Raw genomic sequence first — 10,799 nt, 5'->3', positions numbered from 1 at the left:
CTCTGGATGAGGAGCATTCGCCTGCCGTGTCGAGACGGTGGAGAGGCTTGTCCGTTCAGACACTGGAACTGATGGCGGAGGGCAGAGCCGAAAGACCAAGGGCCAGATCCACAGGGTTCCAGGTTCCTAGTCGTTGAATAGTCCCTCGACCCTAGGAGCACAGGTGAGCTCCGTCACCCTACCCCAGAGCATCCTGAGAACTGAAGATAGCCCCTCTTGGGTGAGCGGGGCCATGAGCAAGCCCTGACTCACAGCTGCCCGCGGGAGGGCTCTGGTGGAGAGCTGTAGGTGTGGATGGGACTCACCCTAAAGGCTGCAGCTTTAAAGGGCATGAATAAAGGCTGATGTGATGCTTCGTGACAAAATAAGGGACAGTCAAGCTCTTAACCTCACCCGGAGAGGCCCCGACTTGTTCGGCCAGGCCAGGGCTGCTCATCTGCTCGGGACGGAGAAGGCAGACCGTGGGAGCCGGCAGAAAAGGCGCAGCCCAGGCGCCAGCCCAGGAGAACAGAGGCCGCTTCTTCCCAAAGATTTGCATACGTGCAGGCCCCGGCTCTCTGTGCTTGGAAAACAACTGACGTCTGCAACCCCCGTCACGCGGGGACAACTGGGGAGGGACAGCTGCGTCCTGGCGACATCTGGATTGTTGGCGACGCTGCCTCGGGCAGGGAAGTATCTCCCACCCTCTCCTGTTCTCCACCCCTCCCTCCCCACAAAACTTGCCCCAAACCTGCCCGGTTCACGATCCTTTGAGCAAGAAATCTGTGCTCGCACTGTTTTCCTGGACGGTGATGACACGTCCCTCTGTGAAACCTACAGGGTAAATGACAGCTGTGCAAGGCTTCTGGCATCCTTGGTGTCTCTAGTCCAGGGGATGCAGTGTGGGGCCCGAGGCCAGAAAGGGAGAAACGCCTGGGAAACACACCGTGGATGAGGCCGCGGGGCGGCAGGACCAGGGCAAGTGGGGAGGGGCCTCTTGTTCTCCTGGACGTGTGTCTGGTGGAGCCCGCGGGGCTGAGGGCCCACAGGGAGCGTCGCGCATCACTTCCGTATCTGCTGGGAAGGCGGCGACCCAGCGCAGAGGGCTCTGTGGTCTGCTCCCAAGCACAGACTGCTAAGGGAATGATTGCACTCTTTCTAGAAGCAGGCTGCCTGCAGGCTCCTAAGGACTTAGAGCTTTTTCTGAAGGACTGACTGCAGCTCCTGCCAGTGAGAGGGGACTCCCTGGATGCTCTGAACTGAGTCAGTCTGGGGAGTTGAGTCAGAGGGAACGCCATGGCTCACCCTGGAGTGGGGCCAGGACATGATGGGGGACGTCTCTAAAAATAAGCCATTCATGTTTGGACACCGTGCTTCTGTCTCCACGGAGACCTGGCACTTGGCGCCCGGCCGACTCCTGTGGTGCCCTGTGCCGGGCGAGGCCAGGACTGAGTCAGGTCGGGTGCTGTGGGGCTGGAGCTTGCTGACGAGTGTCCCCAGCCCTGGACCTCAGCCAAAGGTAGGGGTGGTAGGGGGAGCCCAGAAGCAGGAGCCCCCGAGGGCATCAGTGGGGTCTACCCCTCAAGGGCCGCCTCTCTGGGCCCTTGGCTGGCTCCCCCCCAGGAGGCCTGGCTGACCCCTGGCACCAGCCCCTCGGAGCCTTGACCCTCCTCATCAGCTGTAAGTGGGGGTAGGGGAGGAGAGTCGTTTCATCCAAAACGAAAACAACTTCTTTGTTTTTAAATGAAAAAGTAAGCTGGACTCATTATTTAAAAACATCAAACCTAAAAAGAAAAATATAAAGAAGAAATTAAGAGCTCACCTGTTACCTCCCTCCTTCTATACCTTTCTAGAGGAAATGGATGTATTTGTCCACACAAAACACACACATTTAGTTGAATATATTTTCCTTTTATAAGAATGGGATTAAAGCACCATTTTCCAACTTTATTTTTTAAGTCATATATCATAACAACTTTCCAGAGCCATACACAGCCAGATTCACATAGCCATTTGAATAGCTGCCTACAGAGGAGTCATAATTTAACCTAGGGGATGGCAAACTTTCTGGAAAGGACTGGGTGGTAAATATTTTTGGTTTTGTGGGCTGGATGGGCTCTGTCGTAGCTACTCAACTCCACAGTTAGAGCTTCAAAGCGGTCAAAGATTATATGGAAAAAAAATGAACAGGTGTGGCTACGTTCCAATAAAACTTTATTGACAAAAGCCGGTGTGGAGGGAGGGGATAGTTCAGTGGTAGAGCGTGTGCTTAGCATGCAGGAGGTCCTGGGTTCAATCCCTAGTCCCTCCACTTAAAAAAAAAAAAAAAAAAAGAAAAGCACGTCCTGGTCTGGTTTGGGTGCACACACACACACACGCACACACACACACACTCCATATATATATAGATATCTGTATATATTTCCTTGTCTGGCGGCCTCCCCAGGGTAAATTATAGGATGTATTTTTGCTGGGATTTCCAAGGGAAGGTTGTAAACCAGCTGTGGCTTCTGTGTTTGCTCTCAAAAGCGCCCATCACTGATTTCTCTAATGAGTGCATTTTGACCGCGCCTTGGTGGAAAAAGTGTGCTTTGAGAGGGAAAGGGCCCCTGCAGATGTGGCCTTACCAATAGGGGGCTCCTCCTCCAGGGTGCTCTGTTGCTGAGGCTGCCAGCTGTCTGGGTGGCTTCCCGGGAGCTGCGGGGAGCCGGCTCCCTCCTGGACGCGGTGCTCCTGTGGGGACCGTGGGGACCAGACGGAGCCCATCCAGGTGCCCAGTAGCCCTGAAGCCTGCCTGGCCTCAGAGAGGTGCGTGTGGCACACGGCTTTTAGAAGGAGCTGGGGACCTGATTGGAGAGGTCCTCTTAGGACCACGAGTTCTGTCTGGAATGGATCCTGGAGGCCTTCAAAGCGGGGCCCACCAGTTCCCGAAGTGAACTGAACTAGAAGCAAAGACCCCTGTCAGCCCCACACCCCCTGGTCTGGCCTCAGCCCCAGGCCACCCGGCACCTGTCCCCAGGTCACAGGCCATCACAGGTGTGTGGGGTATGAGGGCGTGGGCATAGGAGAGAGCAGTTAGGAGGACCCCCACCCACACGGTGCTCCAGGGGAGAGGGGAAGGTGCGGAGGGGAGGAGGGGGCGTTGGCAGCAGATGCTGGAAATGAAGCCATCGGGGTGAGGCTGAGTGTGAGGGGCAGAGGCTGGCCGAGGATGCCGGACATGCTTTGCCCAGAACGGGGGTGCCGCTTACAGCCGTGAGGAGTGGGAGTGCCTGAGTCTGAGCTCTGCGGTGAGGCTGAGGAGACATAAGTTTGAGGACCATCAGGACAAGATGACATTTAAGACCACAGAGTGAGAGCACTTGGCCCTAAGATTGGTTCCCAGAATCGAAGTGACTCTTTTTTGAGGGCCTTTTGCTATAAAGGAAAGTCAGTTCAACATTGCTGATCATCAGGGAAATGCAAATCAAAACCACAATGAGGTATCACCTCACACCTGTCAGAATGGCCGTCAGCAAAAAGTCAACAAAAGCAAAGGTTGGAGAGGATGTGGAGAAAAGGGAGCCCTCCTACACTGTTGGTGGGAACGTAAATTGGTGCAGCCGCTGTGGAAAACAATACGGAGGTTCCTCAAAAAACTAAAACTAGAACTACTGTGGGCCCCAGTAATCCCACTGCTGGGCATACATCTGAAGAAAATGAAAACACCAATTCAAAAAGACGCACGCGCCCCAGTGTTCACAGCAGCGCTACTTACAACAGCCAAGACGTGGAAGCAGCCTGAGTGCCCGTGAACAGACAACTGGATGAAGAAGATGGGAGGTATATGTATTTGTAATACATATATGTATCTGTGATATATACATGTATATATAAAATATATAGTGGAATATTAGTCAGCTGTATAAAAGAATGAAATACCGCCATTTGCTGCAACATGGATGGACCTAGAGGGTGTTACACTCAGTGAAATAAGTCAGAGAGGGACAAATGTTCTATGCTGTCACTTACAAGTGAAATCTAAAAAGTAAAGCAAATCGGTGGATATTACAAAACAGAAATAGACTCACAGATACGGAAAACAAACTTAGTGGTTACCAGTGGGGAGAGGGAAGGTGGGCAGGGGCAAGGTAGGGGGAGGGGATGGAGAGATACAAACTGCACTGTATAAACTAAATAAGCAACAAGGATGCATTGTACAGCACGGGGAAATACAGCCACATATATAGCTTGCAACGACTTTAAATGGAGTATAAGCTGTAAAAATATTGAATCACCATGTTGTACACCTGAAACTAATATTCTGTAAATCAATTACACTTCAATTTAAAAAAAAAAGGAAAGCAGAGACTTGCTTTCCTCCAGTCCCCGGCCCCGCGCCCCGTCCAGGCCTCAGCTGGATGGACTCTCCTCCCTGCTCGGGCCACACTCACCACTTTCCCCATCTCTGCACTGGCCCTCGTTTTGTGGCTGGCGCTGGAGATCCCGCCTCCTGCCTTGTGCGTCTTCCACTGCCCGGGGCGCTGGGAACGCGCTTTCACCCGGTGATTGCCAGGTCCTCCAGGATTGCCTTGGTCCACATGGCGTTGGCTTTAGGACCCAGATGGCACACTCCCATCTCTCCACAGGCCCATGTTGGCTTTGTCCTGTGTTTTATTCGGCACTCTAGGGGGCTGTACACCTGGAGACAGGGCCAGACAGGAGCTTTGAACCAGGGCCACCCTGTGAACTGCGCAGCCTTGCGCAAACTATGTAAACTGCATGACCCTTGGTTTTTCCATCGTTCAAAGAGCTGCCCTTTCTCTGCCTCACGGATGTGGACGTGGTGTCCCCAGTGAAGTTCCGAGGCCAAAACACAGGTGTGCAGATTCACAACTCTGTGTGGGCTCCAGATTGAAGGCAGGACCAGTGGGTTTCTCCGAGAAGAGCTGGTGTGCATGCATGTAAAGCGGGGGCAGATTTACTCGCTCAATACTCTTTACTCAGAACCATGAATCTAAAAAATTTTTAATAAGAAAGATTTTGAAATTGTGGCAAAATATACATAATGTAAACTTGACCATCTCAGCCATCTCTCTTTTTTTAAGCTTTTTTTTAGGGGGCGAGGGAGCGGAGATTAGGTTTATTCATTTACTTGTTTGTTTAAAAACATTTTTTAATGGAAGGAATGGGGATTGAATCCACGACCTCGTGCATGCTAAGCATGTGCTCTACCACTGAGCTATACCCTCCCCCCTCAGCCATTTCTAAACGTACAGTTCATGTCCACATTCTTGTGCAACCATTATCATCATCCATCTCCAGAACTTCTTCATTATCCCCAACTGAAACTCTGTCCCCACTAAACAATAACTTCCTATTCCTCCCCTCTCCCCCTCAGCCCCTGGCAACCACCATTCTACTTTCTGTCTCTATGAATTTGACTCCCCTAGGGCCCCCCTATCAGTGGACTCATACAGTATTTGTTCTTCTGTGACTGGCTTATTTCACTGAGCATAATGTTCCGAGGGTTCATCCAAGTTGTAGCAGATGTCAGAATTTCCCTCCTTTTTATGACTGGGTAATATTCCATTGTACGGCCATGCCACGGTTATTTTATCCATTCACTCACTGATCTACACTTGGTTTGTTCCCACCCTTTGGATAATGTGAATTATGCTGCTGTGAACATAAGTGTGCAATCAGACCTCTGAATTTTATGTTATGGCTTGACTCACAAGCATTCCCTCACTGTCCCTGTCTTTCTTAGTCCAGTGCTTTGATTCATCTAAGGGTTCAAGAAACCTGGAATCATCTGGGCTGTTGCTCCTGCACAGCTTACACTTTTCATTAGTTTTTTTTCTTTGAGGTGGGGAGAGGTAATCAGGTTTATTTATTTACTTACTTAATGGAGGCACTGGGGATTGAACCCAGGACCTCATGCGTGCTAAGCACGTGCTCTACCCCTGAGCGATACCTTCCCCGAGGTCTACACTTTTAATTATTCTTGAACATTCCACAAGGCTTTTGTTGAGAGAGTTAAACATTAGATAACTTAAGGTTTTATGGTTTTGGAGTTAAGGTTGCTTTTTTCCCTCTCTGGAGGATCATCTGTTTTATCTCCACTTGACTTTTTTAAAATGCTGGAACTGTGAAGCTTTCTTTCTTTTCTTTGACGTTTATACGACAGAAGGTGGAAAAAGAAGACCTTTGCTTATTAACAAAATGATTCAATCTCTTCTCCGCGTGGGAAATTGAAAACAATTTGGAGAAGAGCATTAAGTTCAGGTTTTCCTGTGATATGAATTTGGTTGACCTTTCGTCGAGGTAAGATTTAAGGGAGACCTAGCGCGGTTCGACAGACCATGACGGAGCCAGGTGTCACCAGATTTCACCCTGTTTCCACTGGTCTTTCCAGCCGGGAGTGCCTGGCTCTGGCAAACTCAAAGAGTCTCTCCCAGCACCTTCAGGGAGAGCAGAGCTGAGGACCAGAGATCTTCACTGCAGTAGAAAAAGTCACCCAGCTCAAGCCAGAGCCAGCCTATGGTGGACATCTGCTCCAATAAGTAAGTTCTCAAAGGCAGTGGTGGTTTATTGTTTGGTTCTTTCTTCCCTTTTTCTTCGTATGTGTCAGATGTGTTTGGGGGAAATTCCCCTAAGACTGGCGCATGGCTAACACTTCCTTTGACAGTTTCACACGCTCCCCCTCTGGATGATGGGGTCCGGGAGTTTCCAGCCAGCCCGATCTGGAGCCACTGCCCGCATCTGGTACCGGCTGTGCAGTGGGACAAAGAGAACAAAGCGAAGGGACTGCACTGGAAACAGGACCTCAGAACAGAGAAGGGCCTTCGAAAAGTGGCCTCAGGCCAGCTCCTGCTCTCTCCAAATATGCCAGGTATGCAGGGCCCGGGGATGGGGACACAACAGCAGAAAGAGGAAAAAAGATCATCAGGCGTCACCAGGGCAGGCTCCCAGCTAGTCTAATCGTCAAAACAAAGCAAAAGGACACTCCTTGCGCCAAATAAAAGTGGCTCAGCACTGAACAACAACTGTTGCTAAAATTTGCATTGCTGTTGGGCAAGTGTTTCCCCAAACCAGTCTCTTCATCTTTTCAGCACCCCACTTTGGTGTGAGGAAGCCCCTTGGAGGACCACGAAGAGCCAGGATTTATTGAAGCACAGGCAGGGGTGAGCAGAGCGGGGACGGAAATCTCAGCTGCCCATGAACTGCTTGGACCTGGGGACGCTTTCGCAGCTTGAGACGAAGATCAAGAAGAGGACAGAAGGTCAAATGGCACAGCAATGGGGGAGGAGAGCAAAACAAAAACAGGAAGTGGCCGGCTCTGGGATTTTCCACGGGAAGGCTGGGAAGCATGTCCGGATAGCAAGAGAAAAAGGAAGAAAAGGGGCACCTCTGAATCTTCTGGAAGCCACTTTAGATGTCGTAACATTGGGCTCTCAGCAGGAGACAGCCTGAGGGAGGCACGCCCAGGGATCAGGACACCCAGAGGGGACACCCGGGGCCCCAGACTCAGCGTCGGCTCATCCTTGGCCAGTCCCCAGGTGGCTTGCTGTCTCTGTTCTCCTGTTAGGAGACTTCATCACCTTCTGTGTCCCTTAGAACTGTTCCTGTGTGTCCCAATGCTGAAGTGTGAAAAGGGTCTAAAATCACCCAGAAAGCACACCCCTACCACTAAGCAAGTATCTCCCAAGGGTACATCTGATGTGCAGGCACATAGAGTACTTAGAACAGTTGTCACACAGATGGACACACACATGCGTCGCCTGCTTCTTGCTGTGAGGACTAAGTGGCAGTCGTTTCGCTGCAGGAATTTGGAAAGGGCTGCGGGGCAGGGGGTGCCGGGTCCTAGGTGAGGGTCCAACCGAGGGAAGAGTCCCATCTTTCGTACAAGAGCAGAGGATGTCCTAGCTCCTGATCCCCCCTTAGGGTGACACAAGAGATGCTCAGTATCTGCTTCTCGGTTTGAACTGAAGAGTGTTTTTGGCCAACAACAAGAGAGGAAAAAAAAAGCCTCCAGTTCCTTCCTAGCTTTGTTTTTTGTCTTGAGATCTTGTTTTAGTCCCTATCTGATCAAGGAAGTCAGAATTTTCTGTGAAAAGAGGAGAATGTGCTAGCAGGTTTCTAACACCCTGTATGCAAATGAGCCAGTAAGGTATATTGCAGACAGCCACTAGAGGTCAAAGGTCACCCTCCCCATTCAACGACCATTTTACTCAAAATAAAACCGGGCCAGCAGGACTTCAGGAAATGAGTTGCAGCAACCTCAGTTCATGTGTGAAAGTTTCCAATTAGGAATTCAAAGAACCTGTTGTTTAACGAAAAAGTGAAACAAACTCCTTTTTTGTGTTTCCCCACTTCATCGGTGGTCCCGGGCTCAGAGCTGGGTCCATCCATTGGCAGGAATGTGGCTGTCCCTCGGTCCACAACCAGAAGCAGCATCTGAAGTAAGGGGAAGGTAGCTGCTCAGGGCCTCTGAGTTGGGTCGGGGGGAGGGGTTCGGCCTACGACTGCCTGGGCCAAATCTGGCCCACAGCCTGTTTTTGTAAATAAAGTTTTATTGGAACTCAGCCACGCCCATTTGTTGGTGGACCGTCTGTGACTGCTTTCACGGTACAAGGGCAGAGCTGAGCAGTTGGGACAGAAACCATGTGGACTGCGAAGCCACATTATTTACGTTCTACATAGCAAGTTTACAACCCATACCCTGGTTCGTTAGTACTTAATTTTGGTTGTACAGGGATTTTCTTTGGAAATGCGATGAAAGCTCTGTGTGTGCCACCTTGTAGGAACATATATGACGTCTTGGTTAAGAATGCCTACAGGTAACTCTAGATGCTTCTACAGAGCCTAGGATCATCCTGGTACCTTCTGGACCCTCCACAGGAGTAGTTTCTGAGGGCATGAAGGACACCTTCAGCATTAGTGCCCACCTTCGCCCACTGTCCTGGTCCCCGTTGTGAAAGGGCAAAAGGAACCTTGAATTGCCGGTTGGGTGACACAAGTTCTCTTCTGGGCTCTGTCACCCAGAAGCTGTGTGGCCTTGGGCAAGTCACCTCACTTCTCTGTGCCTTGGTTCCCTCACGTGTCAAATGAGAGGTCCAGAATAGATGATTCCTTCAAGATCTTTCTGGATTTAGTTTCTATGAGCTTCGGGGGTCTGGAATTTATTTCCGAGGGTTGTGATTCACATATTTTCTAAACATCTGAATCTGCTTGGCTGCCCAGAAAGGTCTGCGTTCGTTAATTTGGTTCATTGCAAGCACTGGAACCTAGGATCTGATAACCTGCATAGGATGTGTGGCGCTTGCGGGAGAAAACTCTGCCACAGGTCAGTCTCCACTGTGACTCTGGTCAGACACAGGAGCTGCTTCGCGGAGCACGGAAGATCCAGTTCAGCCCATTAGAACTCAGGAGAAATGACCCAGAGCCCAAACCTTCCTGGCAGAACGGTCCACGGTAACACCTTCTACCAGAAGAGAACCCGCAACTCATCTTGGACAGATACAGCCTGTCAGGGAACCAGACAGCTTTTGTATTTGTGTTACTTTGGGTTTTAAAATGAAAATATATACTTTTCTCTGATCATCAGAATACTTCATAATTCCTCTGAAAAATTTTAAGAAATACAGAAACTATGGAGAAGGTAAAAATCACCCTGAAATCCACCTCTGCAGATGAGCACTGCTAACAACTCGATAAAACATCCAGGTGTCTCTTTTCTGCCCACACACCATCAGCACTTACATAAATGGGCCACACATTTTTTGTCTCCTACTTTTATCAAAATGACCCAAGCGAATACGGTTTTATGGCTGTGGTTGGAGATTTCCAACACTTTTATTTAAAAACTTTTTTGGGGTGGGGGAGGTAATTAGGTTATTTATTTATTTTTAATGGAGGGACTGGGAATTGAACCCAGAACCTCGTGCATGTTAAGCACACGCTCTACCACTGAGCTCTACCTTCTCCACCCAATATTATTTGTAACAGTTGCATAGTATTTTTATCAAATATACTATAATTCACTGGCTCAATCATATCTAGGTCATTTTATTTGTTTATCTTTTATTTTTTTGGTATTTCTTTACCGCCCTGTGATGACTTTCTTTGTACTTAATGTTTTGGTGCCTTTTCCTGGTGGTTCATCTGAGGGTAGATCCCTAGTCTTGAACTTAAGGAGTCAAAGTTGCTCACTACTAATTGTAATGCATAAAATCAAACTGCCTCCAGAAAGTACAGAGAGTTTCAGGTTCACTGCTGGTATAGCACAGTGTCCGTTTCCCACTCCCTGGCCAACGTTGGCTGTGGCCAGCGTCCATATTTACAGTTTTGGTCCGTCCCATAGGTTAAAACTGACACGGTGTCGTGTTGATTTGCATTTCCTAGATCGCTTTGCTTTCGAATGGCACTGTCTATGGTTAAATAGAGCCAAAAATAATGACTTCATATCAGGCTCTCCTTGCTGACTTATGAGAACCCAAGACTAGCACGAAAGCAGACGAAAGTATTTTTCAAAGGAGCCAGGAGCCTGGTGCAGGAGAGTCTGCGACTCTTGGAGGATGATAACCCTTTCATTGATTTTTTTATTCATAGACGCCCTGGTGACGACTTTTGGGCTCAAGGCCACAGGGTTCCGGTCATAAAGGGGCTTGAATGACAAGGATGACATTTGTACCATACTTGCAAGGCCACTTGCTGGCAGAGAGTCACCTCCCTGTGTTCTGTTGGAGGCTCCGCTCTGTGCAGCACCTGTCTGATCCATCCCAGCTTCCTGGGTCTTGAACGGACCTGTCCATTTCTCTCCCTCCCGAGTTCAGAAG

General features: G+C 49.6%; 1 long non-coding RNA gene across 1 annotated transcript; it reads left to right on the top strand.

The window, feature by feature from the left end:
* The first annotated feature begins 345 nt into the window (after positions 1-345).
* LOC140699728 (uncharacterized) lies at positions 346-9,905 on the top strand. Its single transcript, XR_012077974.1, has 4 exons — positions 346-3,801; positions 6,149-6,524; positions 6,650-6,853; positions 7,074-9,905. It is a non-coding gene; the product is annotated as an uncharacterized lncRNA (long non-coding RNA).
* The last annotated feature ends 894 nt before the right edge of the window (positions 9,906-10,799 follow it).

This window comes from Vicugna pacos, chromosome 11 (assembly GCF_048564905.1).
Source record: "Vicugna pacos chromosome 11, VicPac4, whole genome shotgun sequence".
In the NCBI taxonomy this organism is placed as follows: Eukaryota; Metazoa; Chordata; class Mammalia; order Artiodactyla; family Camelidae; genus Vicugna; species Vicugna pacos.
The sequence above is the reverse complement of the archived record's forward strand: the minus strand, read 5'-3'. Positions and strand labels throughout refer to the sequence as shown.